General features: G+C 45.5%; 1 protein-coding gene across 2 annotated transcripts in view; it reads right to left on the bottom strand.

Moving 5' to 3' along the window:
- The window catches only part of LOC110522618 (uncharacterized), a 155,722-nt gene that overhangs the window by 77,287 nt on the left and 59,948 nt on the right, over positions 1–18,487 (bottom strand). The gene's annotated exons all lie outside the window — the stretch shown is intronic.

Raw genomic sequence — 18,487 nt, 5'->3', positions numbered from 1 at the left:
CTACAACACAAAAGTCACTCTGCTACAGTACTACAGCCTCACATCACTACAACACAACGGTCACTCTGCTTAAGTACTACAGCCCTCACATCACTACAACACAACAGTAACTCTGCTACAGTTCTACAGCCCTCACCTCACTACAACACAACAGTCACTCTGCAACAGAACGACAGCCCTCACCTCACTACAACACAACAGTCACTCTGCTACAGAACGACAGCCCGCACGTCACTACAACACAAAAATCACTCTGCTACAGAACGACAGCCCTCAAACCACTACAACACAACAGTCACTCTGCTACAGAACGACAGCCCTCACACCATTACAACACAACAGTCACTCTGCTACAGAACGACAGCCCTGACGGCACTACAACACAACAGTCACTCTGCTACAGTACTACAGCCCTCACGTCACTACAACACAACAGTCACTCTGCTTAAGTACTACAGCCCTCACATCACTACAACACAACAGTAACTCTGCTACAGTTCTACAGCCCTCACCTCACTACAACACAACAGTCACTCTGCTGCAGTTCTACAGCCCTCACCTCACTACAACACAACAGTCACTCTGCTACAGAACGACAGCCCTCACGCCAGTACAACACAACAGTCACTCTGATACAGAACGACAGCCCTCACGTCACTACAACACAACAGTTACTCTGCTACAGAACGACAGCACTCACATCACTACAACACAACAGTCACACTGCTGCAGTGCTTCAGCCCTCACGCCACCACAACACAACAGTCACTCTGCTACAGAACGACAGCTCTCACATCACTACAACACAACAGTCACTCTGCTACAGAACGACAGCCCTCACGTCACTAAAACACAACAGTCACTCTGCTACAGAATGACGGCCCTCACCTCACTACAACACAACAGTCACTCTGCTACAGAACAACAGACCTCACGTCACTACAACACAACAGTCACTCTGCTACAGAACGACAGCCCTCACGCCTCTAAAAAACAACAGTCACTCTGATACAGAACGAAAGCCCTCACGTCACTACAACACAAAAGTTACTCTGCTACAGAACGACAGCACTCACATCACTACAACACAACAGTCACACTGCTGCAGTGCTTCAGCCCTCACGCCACCACAACACAACAGTCACTCTGCTACAGAATGACAGCCCTCACGTCACTACAACACAACAGTCACTCTGCTACAGTACTACAGCCCTCACGGCACTACAACACAACAGTCACTCTGCTACAGTACTACAGCCCTCACCTCACTACAACACAACAGTCACTCTGCTACAGTACTACAGCCTCACATCACTACAACACAACAGTCACTCTGCTTAAGTTCTACAGCCCTCACATCACTACAACAAAACAGTGACTCTATTACAGTTCTACAGCCCTCACCTCACTACAACACAACAGTCACTCTGCTACAGTACTGCAGCCCTCACCTCACTATAACACAACAGTCACTCTGCTACAGAACGACAGCCCTGACACCACTACAACACAACAGTCACTCTGCTACAGTACTACAGCCCTCACTCCACTACAACACAACAGTCACTCTGCTACAGTACTACAGCCCTCACGCAACTACAACACAACAGTCACTCTGCTACAGTACTACAGCCCTCACGCCACTACAACACAACAGTCACTCTGCTACAGTACTGCAGCCCTCACACCACTACAACACAACAGTCACTCTGCTACAGTACTATAGCCCTAACCTCACTACAACACAACAGTCACTCTGCTACAGTACGATAGCCCTTACGCCACTACAACACAACAGTCACTCTGCTACAGTACTACAGCCCTCACGCCACTACAACACAACAGTCACTCTGCTACAGAACGACAGCACTCACATCACTACAACACAACAGTCACACTGCTGCAGTGCTTCAGCCCTCACGCCACCACAACACAACAGTCACTCTGCTACAGAACGACAGCTCTCACATCACTACAACCCAACAGTCACTCTGATACAGAACGACAGCCCTCACGTCACTACAACACAACAGTCACTCTGCTACAGTACTACAGCCCTCACGCCACTACAACACAACAGTCACTCTGCTACAGTACTACAGCCCTCACCTCACTACAACACAACAGTCACTCTGCCACAGTACTACATCCCTCACTTCACTACAACACAACAGTCACTCTGCTACAGAATGACGGCCCTCACCTCACTACAACACAACAGTCACTCTGCTACAGAACAACAGCCCTCACCTCACTACAACACAACAGTCACTCTGCCACAGTACTACATCCCTCACTTCACTACAACACAACAGTCACTCTGCTACAGAATGACGGCCCTCACCTCACTACAACACAACAGTCACTCTGCTACAGAACAACAGCCCTCACGTCACTACAACACAAAAGTTACTCTGCTACAGAACGACAGCACTCACATCACTACAACACAACAGTCACACTGCTGCAGTGCTTCAGCCCTCACGCCACCACAACACAACAGTCACTCTAATACAGAATGACAGCCCTCACGTCACTACAACACAACAGTCACTCTGCTACAGTACTACAGCCCTCACGGCACTACAACACAACAGTCACTCTGCTACAGTACTACAGCCCTCACCTCACTACAACACAACAGTCACTCTGCTACAGTACTACAGCCTCACATCACTACAACACAACAGTCACTCTGCTTAAGTTCTACAGCCCTCACATCACTACAACAAAACAGTGACTCTATTACAGTTCTACAGCCCTCACCTCACTACAACACAACAGTCACTCTGCTACAGTACTGCAGCCCTCACCTCACTACAACACAACAGTCACTCTGCTACAGAACGACAGCCCTCACCTCACTACAACACAACAGTCACTCTGCTACAGAACGACAGCCCTCACGTCACTACAACACAACAGTCACTCTGCTACAGTCCTACAGCCCTCACACCACTACAACACAACAGTCACTCTGCTACAGTGCTACAGCCCTCACACCACTACAACACAACAGTCACTCTGCTACAGAACGACAGCCCTCACGTCACTACAACACAACAGTCACTCTGCTACAGAACGACATCCCTCACACCACTACAACACAACAGTCACTCTGCTACAGAACGACAGCCCTCACAAATCTACAACACAGCAGTCACTCTGCTACAGAATGACAGCCATCATGCCACTACAACACAAAAGTCACTCTGCTACAGTACTACAGCCTCACATCACTACAACACAACGGTCACTCTGCTTAAGTACTACAGCCCTCACATCACTACAACACAACAGTAACTCTGCTACAGTTCTACAGCCCTCACCTCACTACAACACAACAGTCACTCTGCAACAGAACGACAGCCCTCACCTCACTACAACACAACAGTCACTCTGCTACAGAACGACAGCCCGCACGTCACTACAACACAAAAATCACTCTGCTACAGAATGACAGCCCTCAAACCACTACAACACAACAGTCACTCTGCTACAGAACGACAGCCCTCACACCATTACAACACAACAGTCACTCTGCTACAGAACGACAGCCCTGACGGCACTACAACACAACAGTCACTCTGCTACAGTACTACAGCCCTCACGTCACTACAACACAACAGTCACTCTGCTTAAGTACTACAGCCCTCACATCACTACAACACAACAGTAACTCTGCTACAGTTCTACAGCCCTCACCTCACTACAACACAACAGTCACTCTGCTGCAGTTCTACAGCCCTCACCTCACTACAACACAACAGTCACTCTGCTACAGAACGACAGCCCTCACGCCAGTACAACACAACAGTCACTCTGACACAGAACGACAGCCCTCACGTCACTACAACACAACAGTTACTCTGCTACAGAACGACAGCACTCACATCACTACAACACAACAGTCACACTGCTGCAGTGCTTCAGCCCTCACGCCACCACAACACAACAGTCACTCTGCTACAGAACGACAGCTCTCACATCACTACAACACAACAGTCACTCTGCTACAGAACGACAGCCCTCACGTCACTAAAACACAACAGTCACTCTGCTACAGAATGACGGCCCTCACCTCACTACAACACAACAGTCACTCTGCTACAGAACAACAGCCCTCACGTCACTACAACACAACAGTCACTCTGCTACAGAACGACAGCCCTCACGCCTCTAAAAAACAACAGTCACTCTGATACAGAACGAAAGCCCTCACGTCACTACAACACAAAAGTTACTCTGCTACAGAACGACAGCACTCACATCACTACAACACAACAGTCACACTGCTGCAGTGCTTCAGCCCTCACGCCACCACAACACAACAGTCACTCTGCTACAGAATGACAGCCCTCACGTCATTACAACACAACAGTCACTCTGCTACAGTACTACAGCCCTCACGGCACTACAACACAACAGTCACTCTGCTACAGTACTACAGCCCTCACCTCACTACAACACAACAGTCACTCTGCTACAGTACTACAGCCTCACATCACTACAACACAACAGTCACTCTGCTTAAGTTCTACAGCCCTCACATAACTACAACAAAACAGTGACTCTATTACAGTTCTACAGCCCTCACCTCACTACAACACAACAGTCACTCTGCTACAGTACTGCAGCCCTCACCTCACTATAACACAACAGTCACTCTGCTACAGAACGACAGCCCTCACGTCACTACAACACAAAAGTCAATCTGCTACAGAACGACAGCCCTCACGTCACTACAACACAACAGTCACTCTGCTACAGTACTACAGCCCTCACGCCACTACAACACAGCAGTCACTCTGCTACAGAACAACAGCCCTGACACCACTACAACACAACAGTCACTCTGCTACAGTACTACAGCCCTCACTCCACTACAACACAACAGTCACTCTGCTACAGTACTACAGCCCTCACGCCACTACAACACAACAGTCACTCTGCTACAGAACAACAGCCGTCATGTCACTACAACACAACAGTCACTCTGCTACAGTACTACAGCCCTCACATCACTACAACACAACAGTCACTCTGCTACAGTACTACAGCCCTCACGCCACGCCAACTACAACACAACAGTCACTCTGCTACAGTACTACAGCCCTCACGCCACTATAACACAACAGTCACTCTGCTACAGTACTACAGCCCTCACGTAACTACAACACAACAGTCACTCTGCTACCGTACTACAGCCCTCACATCACTGCAACACAACAGTCACTCTGCTACAGTACTACAGCCCTCACGCCACTACAACACAACAGTCACTCTGCTACAGTACTACAGCCCTCACATCACTACAACACAACAGTCACTCTGCTACAGTACTACAGCCCTCACGCAACTACAACACAACAGTCACTCTGCTACAGTACTACAGCCCTCACGCCACGCCAACTACAACACAACAGTCACTCTGCTATAGTACTACAGCCCTCACGCCAGTACAACACAACAGTCAATCTGCTACAGTACTACAGCCCTCACCTCACTACAACACAACAGTCACTCTGCTACAGAACGACGGCCCTCACACCACTACAACACAAGTCACTCTGCTACAGTACTACAGCCCTCACACCACTACAACACAATAGTCACTCTGCTACAGAACGACATCCCTCACATCACTACAACACAACAGTCACTCTGCTACAGAATGACAGCCCTCACATCACTACAACACAACAGTCACTCTGCTACAGAACAACATCCCTCACACCACTACAACACAACAGTCACTCCGCTGGAGTACTATAGTCTACTCTCACTCTCTATAGTCTACTCTCAGTCTAAGTACAGTCTACATGTCTTCTTTAACCCCCAGTTCAAAACCACAGATAAACAAAACAGGCAACCGTAGTCAACAACAGTCCTCTTCAACAGATGCACACATACCATTCAGCTCACCAGCACAGCCACATAGTGGTATGCCATACGTATAGATCCCACAGTCTCACATAGACTGGGAGCTTTATGAGGGATCCCAGAGCTTCGGGTCTGAAACCCTCCAAATGCCCCCCCCTTGCTCTCTCTTTCTCTCTGTCTGTCTCTCCATCGCTCTTTTACTCTCTCGCCCTGTGTTTTTCTTTCTGTTTCTCTCAGTCTATCTTTCTCTCTCCCCTCCTTCTATGTCTCTCGCTCCAAGGGTGCATGTTGTAGATAGTGGATGAGGTTCTCAGAAGGCCTCTATTTGGCAGTCTGAACTCCTGTTGTCCCTGTCAGAAGTAATCAGAGCTATGCTGGGCTCTGCACTATGAGAGCCACACAAATATTCAGGCCAATTATCTGCCTGCTGGACAAAGCATCTAATAAAAAAGTTATGGGTATTTTAAGGAATGGCATCTGTCAGTAGATACAGAGAGAGGGAAAGAGAGAGAGAGAGAGAGAGAGTATATTATCTACCTCACTTGCTTTGGCAATGTTAACACATGTTTCCCATGCCAATAAAGCCCCTTGAATTGAATTGAATTGAGAGAGAGAGAGAGAGAGAGAGAGAGAGAGAGAGAGAGAGCGAGAGAGGATGAGAGAGAGCGAGAGAGAGAGATTGAGAGAGAGAGAATTGAGAGAGAGAGAGAGAGAGAGAGAGATTGAGAGAGAAAGTAGGGTGTAAATCTACCAAAAACTATTCGGCAACAACAAATTCAATCCCTTCTAGACAATTTCCTGGATAAAATGTTTCACTGTAATGGTGAATGTGTAAACTTTAGAAAACCTAAATAGTATATTTGACCTCTGAGCTTCCCTATCAAATCTAAAAATGTCAAGAAGACAATCTAAGAAAATTGACAACAATGACAAATGGTTTGATGAAGGCAAAAACCTATCCAAATGTATCCAACAGAAAACGTAGAGGCCCAGAAAACCTGAGCCAATGCCTTTTTATTTATTTTACCTTTGTTTAACTAGGCAAGCCAGTTAAGAACAAATTCCTATTTACAATGACGGCCTAGCCGTCAAAAGGCCTCCTGCGGGGACGGGGGCTGGGATTCAAAATAAAAATAAATTAAATAAAAATATATGAAAAAACACACATCATGACAAGCGAGACAACACATCACTACATAAAGTGAGACCTAAGACAACAGCATAGCATTGCAGCAACACATGACAACACAGCATGTTAGCAAGTCCGGGGAGTGAACAGCTGAGTATAAGACTGTATCATCTGCATATATATTGATGAAAGAGCTTTGTACTGCCTGAGCTATGTTGTTGATGTAAATTGAGAAGAGCGTGGGGCCTGGAATCGAGCCTTCGGGTACATCCTTGGTGACAGGCAGTGGCTGAGACAGCAGATGTTCTGACTATACACACTACGCTCTCTGAGAGAGGTAGTTAGCAAACCAGGCCAAAGACCCCTCAGAGACACCAATACTCCTTAGCCGGCCCATGGAATGGTCTACCATATCAAAAGCTTTGGCCAAGTCAATAAAAATAGCAGCACAACATTGCTTAGAATCAAGGGCAATGGTGACATCATTGAGGACCTTTAAGGCCTGAGTGGCGCAGTGGTCTAAGGCTCTGCATGTCAGTGCAAGAGGGGTCACTACAGTCCCTGGTTTGAATCCAGGCTGTATCACATCCAGCCTATAAGAGTTAGGATCAGCTTGATCTCCCCTTTAAATAAAGGATGAACCGTGGCTGCCTTCCAAGCAATAAGAACCTCCCCAGATAGGAGAGACAGTTTAAAAAGGTCAGAAATATGCTTGGCGATTATAGGGACAGCAACCTTTAAGAAGAAAGGGTCTTTTTTGGGGTCAAGTTCAAGGAGTTCCTTTGGCACCTCGGACTCAGTGACCACCTGCAGGGAGAAACTTTGAAGCGGGGCTGGGGAAAAAGAGGGATGAGCATTGGGGCTAGTCACATTAGAACGGGTGGGAGATGAGGAAATGTTAGATGGAGGCAAGGAGGCATGGCTGAGTCAAATAGGAATTTTGACTTAATGAAGAGGTGATTAAAAAGTTCAGCCATGTGCTTCTTGTCAGTAACAACCACATCATCAACTTTAAGGGACATTGGCAGCTGTGAGGAGGAGGGTTTATTCTCCAGGTCTTTAACCTTTTTCCAGAACTTCTTGGGGTTAGACTCACAGAGAGAGAACTGCTCCTTAAAGTAACTAACTTTGAGTGCACTTATTTCTCATTTGCCTGAACGAGAGCCAGTCAGCCTGAGTATGTGTGTGCCGAGCCTTTCACCAAATGCAATTCTTGAGGTGGAGTAACTCTGCAAGATCACGGTTGAACCAGGGGCTGAACCTGTTTTTAATTCTCATTTTCTTTATGATGGCGTGTTTGTTAAACATATCACTGAAGGTCCAAGCGTCTTCGACAGAGGGGGATCAAGCTGATTCTATACCAATTTACAGAGGCCAGTTCATGAAGGAAGGCTTGCCTCTTAAAGTTTTTAGCAAGCGTCTATGACAAATCAGGACAGGTCGTATCACTGAGCAGCCATTACGAACACAGGCTGTAAAACAGTGGTCACTAAGGTCATTACAGAAAACACCACACTTATACCTATCAGAATTATTTGTGAGGATAACATCGAGGCGAGCAGCCTTTTCTGGGTGTTTGGAGTCATACCTTGTGGGATTGGTAATAATCTGAGAAAGATTTAGGGAGTCCCATTGCTTTAGCACTTGGCCAGGTGGTTTAAGCATGCCCCAGTTTAGGTCACCTAGCTGGAAAAATTCAGACTTAGTGTAAGGGGCCAGGAGAGAGCTTAGGGCAGGTAGGGTACAGGTCTGTGCTGATGGAGGACAATAACACCCAGCAACAGTCATCAAAAAGCTATTTGAAAGTTTAATGCTTAAAACCAGCAAATCAAATTGTTTGGAGACAGACTTGGTGGAGACAACCGAGCACTGAAGGTAATCCTTGGTAAAGATTGCCACTCCCCCACCTTTGGAAGATCTGTCTTGCCGAAAAAGGTTATAACATGAAAGGTTAATATCAGTATTCAAAACACTCTTTCTTAACCACGTCTCAACACATCTGGATTGGAGCTGTGAACCCAGACTTTCAAATGACCCATTTTAGGTAATAAGCTTCTAGTGATAACGTGCGGAAAAAATAGGCTTTTACGAGACCAAAAATCAGTGAAAGCAATATCAGAGCACAAGTCAGATTTGGGGCTAGCAACAGTAGATGGGCCAGGGTGTACATGCATATTTCGAGATATCATCAAAAGTAATACAATCAAGGCACGGCAGAGGACAGGGAGAGCTCTACAGTGTTGATGTATGACATTTGAATGTGCATTAGATGGCAGCAACACCATATTTTACAGCAATTTCATCAGGCAACATGACTACAAAGCCGGCGAGAGGTGGTTAGAATAGGATGGGAGGCCAAAAATCTGTGTAACCAATAGAGAGTCAGAATCCTGAGTGTGGGAACAGACATAGTCTGTCCCACGGTTGGGTAAACAAGAAGGTTTATTGTCAACAAAGCATGCAGGAGTCATGAGTCATGAGGAGTTCATTATGGTGAATCACAAAAATAATACAGAAAAAGGAAAAAGAAGGAATAGCACGTCAGAAATCAGCTCAATGTAATTGAAGAATCCATATAATCTATCCAAAATTGAGATGTATGGATAAACCACTTCTCCAATCTTTTTGGGCTCTATAACAAAGAGCAAACAGCAAAAACATATACATGATCAAATACAAATCTTAGAATCAACTATTAAAGACTACCAGAACCCACTGGATTCTCCAATTAAATTGAATGAACTATAGGACAAAATACAAACCCTCCAACCCAAAAAGGCCTGTGGGGTTAATGGTATCGTAAATTAAACAATAAAATATACAGACCACAAATTACAATTGGCTATATTTAAACTCTTTAACATCATCCTCTGCTATGGCATATTCTCTATATTTGCAACCAAGGACTGATCACCCCAATCCACAAAAGTGGAGACAAATTTGACCCCAATAACTACCGTGGGATATGCGTCAACAGCAACCTTGAGAAAATTCTCTGCATTATCATTAACAGCAGACTCCTCAGCGAAAACAATGTACTGAGCAAATGTCAAATTGTCTTTTTACCAAATTACCGTACAGCAGACCACGTTTTCACCCTGCACAACCTAATTGACAAACAAACAACCCAAAACAAAGGCAATGTCTTCTCATGCTTTGTTAATTTCAAAAAAGCTTATGACTCAATTTGGCATGAGGGCCTGTTATACAAATTGATGGAAAGTGGTTTTGGGGGAAAAACATAAGACATTATAAAATCCATGTACTGAAACAAAATGTGTGCGGTTAAAATTGACCAAAAAAAACACATTTTTTTTCCCACGGGGCCGGGGGGTGAGACAGGGATGCAGCTTAAGTTCCACCCTCTTCAATATATATATATATATATATATATCAACAAATTGGTGAGGGCACTAGAACAGTCTACCGCACCCGGCCTCACCCTACTAGAATCTGAAGTCAAATGTCTATTGTTTGCTGATGATCTGGTGCATTTGTCCCCAACCAAGGAGGGTCTACAGCAGCACCTCTCACATCTGCACAGATTCTGTTAGACCTGGGCCCTGACAGTAAATCTCAGTAAGACAAAAACAATGGTGTTCCAAAAAAGGTCCAGTGTCCTGGACCACGAATACAAATTCCATTTAGACACCGTTGCCCTAGAGCACACAAAAAACAATACATACTTCGGACTAAACATCAGCGCCCCAGGTAACTTCCACAAAGCTGTGAACGATCTGAGAGACAAGGCAAAAGGAACATAAAATTCAACATACTAATTAGGATCTGTCTAAAAAATACTTGAATGAGTTATAGAACCCATTGCCCTTTATGGGTGTGAAGTCTGGGGTCCACTCACCAACCAAGAATTCACAAAATGGGACAAACACCAAAATATCCTCCGCGTACAACTGATACCCACTAATTATCCAAATCCAGGAAAGAGACGTTAAATTCTCCAACCACCTAAAGGGAAGCGATTCCCAAACCTTCCATAACAAAGCCATCACCTACAGAGAAATTAACTTGGAGAAGAGCCCCCTAAGCAAGATGGTCCTGGGGCTCTGTTCACAAACACAAACAGACACCACAGAGCCCCAGGACAGCAACACAATTAGACCCAACCAAATCATGAGAAAAAAACAGATAATTACTTGACACATTGTAAAGAATTTACAGAAGAACAGAGCAAACTAGAATGCTATTTGGCCCGAAACAGAGAGTACACAATAGCAGAATACCTGACCTCTGTGACTGACTCAAAATTAAGGAAATCTTTGACTTTGTACAGACTCAGTGAGCATAGCCTTGCTATTGAGAAAGGCCGCCGAAGGCAGACCTGGCTCTCAAGAGAAGACAGGCTATGTGCACGCTGCCCAGAAAATGAGGTGGAAACTGAGCTGCATTTCCTAACCTCCTGCCAAATGTATGACCATATTAGAGACACATATTTCCCTCAGATTACACTGACCCACAAAGAATTCGAAAACAAATCCAATTTTGATAAACTCCCATATCTATTGGGTGAAATACCACAGTGTGCCATCACAGCAGCAATATTTGTGACCTGTTGCCACAAGTAAAGGGCAACCAGTGAAGAACAAACACCATTGTAAATTAAACCTACATTTATGTTTATTTATTTTTCCTTTTGTACTTTAACTATTTGCCCATTATTACAACGCTGTGTGTAGACATAATGACATTTGACGTCTTTATTCTTTTGCCATTTTTGTTTATTATCTATTTCACTTGCTTTGGCAATGTTAACATATGTTTCCAATGCAAATAAAGCTCTTAAATTGAATTAAAATTGAATTAAAATTGAATTGAAATTGAATTGAGCGAGATAGAGAGATAAAGAGAGAGAGCGAGAGAAGAACCACACAGAACTCTGTTCACACACACACACACACACACACACACACACACACACACACACACACACACACACACACACACACACACACACACACACACACACACACACACACACACACAGCCAGCCAGCCAGCCAGCCAGCCAGCCAGCCAGCCAGCCAGCCAGCCAGCCAGCCAGCCAGCCCCAGCAGTCTCTTCCCCAGTCCAGTCAGGTCTGTTTTTTGGGGGATTTGCAGGGGAGCTGAGGAGAGGCTCTTCACATGGAAGGTGTGACCTGACAAACAGAGACATATGGTATGACTGATTTTTGGGGTAAATGTGTTCTGTGTGAGGAGGAGGAAGGGAAGGACTCTCCCCCTCTTTCACTCTTTGTCATGTGTTTTGCATTAGCTCTGTTCTGAGTCTGCTCAGCTTCAAGAGCCTCAGCCTCCAAATCCTATGCATTACACATCATCTACAGTGGGGAGAAACAAAAACAAAAAAAACAAAAATCCAGAAAATCACATTGTATGATTTTTAAGTATTAATTTGCATTTTATTGCATGACATAAGTATTTGATCACCTACCAACCAGTAAGAATTCACAGACCTGTTAGTTTTTCTTTAAGAAGCCCTCCTGTTCTCCACTCATTACCTGTATTAACTGCACCTGTTTGAACTTGTTACCTGTATAAAAGACACCTGTTCACACACTCAATCAAACAGACTCCAACCTCTCCACAATGGCCAAGACCAGGAAGCTGTGTAAGGACATCAGGGATAAAATTGTAGACCTGCACCAGGCTGGGATGGGCTACAGGACAATAGGCAAGCAGCTTGGTGAGAAGGCAACAACTGTTGGCGCAATTATTAGAAAATGGAAGACGTTCAAGATGATGGTCAATCACCCTCGGTCTGGTGCTCCATGCAAGATCTCACCTCGTGGGGCATCAATGATCATGAGGAAGGTGAAGGATCAGCCCAGAACTACAAGGCAGGACCTGGTCGATGACCTGAAGTGAGCTGGGACCACAGTCTCAAAGAAAACAATTAGTAACACACTAAGCCGTCATTGATTAAAATCCTGCAGCGCACGCAAGGTCCCCCTGCTCAAGCCAGAGCATGTCCAGGCCCGTCTGAAGTTTGCCAATGACCATCTGGATGATCCAGAGGAGGAATGGGAGAAGGTCATGTGGTCTGATGAGACAAAATAGAGCTTTTTGGTCTAAACTCCACTCGCAGTGTTTGGAGGAAGAAGAAGGATGAGTACAACCCCAAGAACACCATCCTAACCGTGAAGCATGGAGGTGGAAACATCATTCTTTGGGGATGCTTTTCTGCAAAGGGGACAGGACGACTGCACCGTATTGAGGGGAGGATGGATTGGGCCATGTATCAGGAGATCTTGGCCAACAACCTCCTTCCCTCAGTAAGCGCATTGAAGATGGGTCGTGGCTGGGTCTTCAAGCATGGCAACGACCTGAAACACACAGCCAGGGCAACTAAGGAGTGGCTCCGTAAGAAGCATCTCAAGGTCCTGGAGTGGCCTAGCCAGTCTCCAGACCTGAACCCAATAGAACATCTTTGGAGGGAGCTGAAAGTCCGTATTGCCCAGCGACAACACCAAAACCTGAAGGATCTGGAGACGGTCTGTGTGGAGGAGTGGGCCAAATCCCTGCTGCAGTGTGTGCAAACCTGGTCAAGAACTACAGGAAACGTATGATCTCTGTAATTGCAAACAAAGGTTTCTCTACCAAATATTAAGTTCTGCTTTTCTGATGAATCAAATACTTATGTCATGCAATAAAATGCTAATTAATTACTTAAAAATCATACAATGGGATTCTCTGGATTTTTGTTTTAGATTCCGTCTCTCATAGTTGAAGTGTACCTATGATAAAAATTACAGACCTCTACAAGCTTTATAAGTAGGAAAACCTGCAAAACCGGCAGTGTATCAAATACTTGTTCTCTCCACTGTACATACCTGCTGCTGCCTGCTGCTGGACACAGCTAGGAAATAATGCCCCAAGCTGGCTCTTGGTGATTGTGTGCGTGTGTGATGTGTGCATGCCCATGTGTGTGCATGTGCATGTGTGCGTGCGCCGGTGTGTGTGCTCAGTCAGACCTGCAGTGTGTGCCCAGCCTGGCTGTCGTTGTGTGTGTGTGTGTGTGTGTGTGTGTGTGTGTGTGTGTGTGTGTGTGTGTGTGTGTGTGTGTGAGTGTGTGTGTGTGTATATATAAGTTGGTCTGTGAGTAAGCAATGTAATAGATGGTGAATGTGTTGCTGAGGAACAGTGTTGTGTTGTACCAAGCAGATGCTTCACAGAAGATCACTTACTGGAGCTCAACACCACACTGTCCAAACTGAACACATCCTATTTAAGAACATACCATCCCAAATAAAATTGATCACCTAACCTTACCAAGAGCCCATCTATTTTCACATGTACGTGTATCTAACCGAAGCTGTTAGAGGTCTTGCCAACTCCTAACAATGACAATAGGAGTTGTTAAGACAGCACAACCAGATCTAGGATCAGGTTAGAAATACACCTCATTTCACTATTTCACAATATGCCATTCCTGTGACGTAACCATGACATCACCATCGGTCACAAAGGGCAACTATTGCCGGGAACTGGGATCTCGGAAATCTCTGACTTCCGACTTCAGTAAGTTCAAGACAACTGGGAACTCGGAAAACAATGAGCTCCGACTCGGAAAAATAGTGTTGAAAGGTCATCGAACTTGGAATTCCAAGTCGGAACTCCGGTCTCTTTCTAGAACTATGACTTTCCGACCAAAAATCACTGATTTTACCTCTTTTTTTCAGAGTTCCCAGTTGTCTTGAAAGCACCATAAGTATAAAGGACAAAACTTCTCTTCCTTTTCAAGTTGTGGCCGGTGTGTGTGTGCGTGTTTGTGTGTGTTTGTGTGTGTGTGTGTGTGCATGCATATGTGTGTGTGTTTGTGTGTGTGAGACACTCACTACCGCAGCTAAAAGCGGGTCAGACTCCTTTCAATACTGGTGAGACACGGTGGACACTCAGGCGGGGAATTAAGGCTTCAATAATCTTTGTCATGTTACATAACCATTCCAACATCCGCATTGTTGATATGGTAAACAACATTGTCCATGACCATGTCCTTTATGCATATGATAAAGCCAGGAGTTTTTTCCAACCATGTGCATGTGACCCATCCGACTAGGAAAAACTCCTGGCCTTACACAGTAGCTAAGGTAAATCAGACTGATCTGATCTCGAGGTACTTGGCCATATATAGCTATGCATCCTGCTATAACTAGGGCCCAAAGTTTTTCCTGGTCAGTTCATGACCAAAAAAATCCTGGCCCCTATTTAGACCACATCACTGAAGTCTTCACTTTAGTCAGGGTGAGATCAAACGGACTCTGCCCCTTAACCCCTTAATCACAGTACAGATGTAGGATCTTAATTTGAAACATTAGGAAAATAATCCTGCAGCAACAGGAAATGTTAATTATTACATGGATTATAATTAACAGACACTGCAAGTTTTACATTTCTTGAATTGCCGGAAAGTTTTCCTACAACAGGGCGATCAAATTAAGATCCTACAACTGTAGTTGGGGTTATAGTAATTTATTCCTGTGCTGTTGGATTTGATCCCAGCTCCTGAGGTTAACCCCACCTCACCCTGCTGTCTCCTCACTGAGTTGAGGGTTAAGCTAAGGGGGGTTGGTTTAATGGTAATACCCCCCTCTAGGAGACTTTGAAGATGTGTTTTTATTTATTTATTTTATTTAACTAGGAAAGTCAGTTAAGATTAAGAACAAATTCTCATTTACAATGACAGCCTAAGAACAGTGCCTTGTTCAGGAGCAGAACAACAGATTTTTTTTAACCTTGTTAGCTCAGGGATTCGATCTGGAAACCTTTCGGTTACAGGCCCAACGCTCTAACTGCTAGGCTACCTGCCGCCCTGCGTTGATGACACTGTTGATCTTTCCATACCGCGTGCATGTATGTCTGTCTGTGCTCGTGTCCACGCGTGCCTGTGTATGTGTGTCTGTCTGTGTATAATAAGGTTTACAGGGTTGAAGTAATGTTACATTAACTAACACAGGGAAAGGCAGTAGGAGGGCTTCGGGACGGCTTGGGGGCCTAACAAACAGAGGCATCAACCACCCAGAGAGGAAGTCAACAAGAGATGCCTTCCTTTGTAAACCCTGGGGCCCCCCTGGCAACAACCAACAGCCACCAGCAACTAGAGCAGCCACTGGCATACAGTACATGTGTGCAACAAATATGCCATCTGTACCCAGTGACAGCTTTGCTATCAGCACCAAACAAGACTGCACCGCAAACAGGAAAACAATGCAGAAATGGGGGAGGGATATAGGGTTAAGGGGAGAAGAGAGAGAGAGAGAGAGCTAGGAAGACAGGCAGATAGGCAGGCAGGCAGGCAGAACACTGTAGAGTGAGATACAATCTCTCTCTACTTACAGTTTTGACGGAAGAGGAAGTGCAGTAAAGCAGAAAAAAACTGCCCTAAAGACCTGATGTCAGTAATCAGGTCTTTACTGTATGCTGATTACAGTACAGACACTCTCACTGCTGAGGGGCATTGCAGTAAAGTGGTGTTAACTCCTGCAAAGACTCCCCATGGAGAAGATTATGGCACAAACAGCGCTGTTGGGTGGACTGCAGTAAAGTGGTTTTTAGTGTTGCTTTTACTGTTGCCGAGTGGGGCTCTAATGACCAGCCAACGATACCATGATGCTCTCTCTTCTCCCAGTGTGTGTGTGTGTGTCATCCCAGTCTTCTACAGACCTATAACCCTCTTTTAAACACACTACTGTTGCACACTATAGACTCCTTACATAAATAAAATATCCTATTCTGTAACCAAGGAAGTCTACTGAAGATTGTTCTCTTTCTTTGTTTTGTGGAGTTTTTTTTAACTTGCCCTTTAAATCTCTTTACATGACGTATCCCCGATTTCACTCTATTCTCTCTATCCTTCTGTCTATTTTTACCTTTCCCTCTTCTCTTATTTTCTCTGTCTTTCATAATCGTCTTTCTCTGTGTCCTCCTTTCCTCTCCTTCCTCTTTTCTTTCTTTCCTTCCCCCTCTCTCCAGCCAGCTCTGGAAAGTCCATTCACACAGTGACACAAGGACCGTCTCCTCTCCCTCCTTCATGGCAGACCAGACTGTAAGCCTATGTTTTTTCAATTAACCCAGGCTCCTGTACACTATTCAGGAGAGCATTTGGCCGGCATAGGCAGAAAACAAATGGAAAGTCACTTAGGATCTCCCTCCTTGAGGGAGAGGCTTCAGAAAGACCCATTCCCCCTAGAAGCCCCAGAAACAGAGCAGTAGTAGCAGCACCATCAGAGAAGACCAGACGATTAAAAGGAGAAAATAGAGCAAGAGGCATATACTCCATCCCAAATGGCACCCTATTCTCGTAGGGCTCTGGTCAAAACTAGTGCACTATATAGGGAATAGGGTGCTACTTGGGAAGCATATAGGAGTCTGTGATGATAGGGGTGAAGGCTTCACCGCAGGGTGTCAGTGTGCACTTGAAGTGGATAGTGGGATTAGAAGAGGGGGAGTTGAAGTAGTGCATATGGACGGATTTCCATGGGAATGTGGATGAAAGCGAGTGGGGTGAAGTGGTGGGGCTGGGGCCGGTGGTGCCCGGCGGGGAGAGGGGACAGATGCAGTAGGACTCACATCAAAGCTGCTGTCACTGGGCTGCAGATGAGGAACGCATGCAGACTGTCTCCTTTCCCTCTCCACTCTGTCTCTCTCTCTCCCTCTGTCTTATTTACAGAGATGAGCTCCAAACAGCCCCGAGGATCGGCCTGCCCCGCAGCAGAGCAAATAAACACACTATCACTGACACACATAGTCTCTCTCTCTCTCCCTCCCTCTCTCTCTCTCTCTCTCTCTCTCTCTCTCTCTCTCTCTCTCTCTCTCTCTCTCTCTCTCTCTCTCTCTCTCTCTCTCTCTCTCTCTCTCTCTCTCTCTCTCTCTCTCTCTCTCTCTCTCTCTCTCTCTCTCTCTCTCTCTCTGTCTCTCTGTCTCTCTCTCTCTTATTCTTACTCACACATACATACAGGAGAGGGCCTGACCCAGCCTAGCACAGATTAGTCCACACAGTTCAGCTAAGTACAGCAGATAACAGTTTAGACTAGTCCAGTTCAGAAGTTTACAGTAGGTCAGAAGAGATACGAATCATTGTACAGTCCAGCCATGTTTGCAGACTAGTTTGCAGACTGGAAAAAAGTCAAACCCAGCCCAGCCAGTTGAGTCCAGCCCAGCCTAGTCCAGCCCAGTTGAGTCCAGCCCACACAAGTCCAGCACAGTCTTGTCCAGCCCAGTTGAGTCCAGCCCATTCTAGTCCAACCTAGCCCAGTTCAGGCAGTTTAGTCCAGCCCAGTCTAGTCCAGACAGTCCAGCCCAGCCCAGTCTAGTCCAGACAGTCTAGCCCAGCCCAGTCTAGTCCAGGCCTGGTAGAGAATTCTCAGTATTTATAGTCCTTTTTAAAGTCACATTATGAGTGAATTTAACAAACATATGAAAATGAACACTGTCAGCATCACCAAACTGTCAAAAAGGGACAA

The sequence above is a fragment of the Oncorhynchus mykiss genome, chromosome 1 (genome assembly GCF_057628025.1).
Source record: "Oncorhynchus mykiss isolate SJ-2025 chromosome 1, ASM5762802v1, whole genome shotgun sequence".
Lineage (NCBI taxonomy): Eukaryota > Metazoa > Chordata > Actinopteri > Salmoniformes > Salmonidae > Oncorhynchus > Oncorhynchus mykiss.
This window is presented reverse-complemented; position numbering and strand designations above follow the sequence as displayed.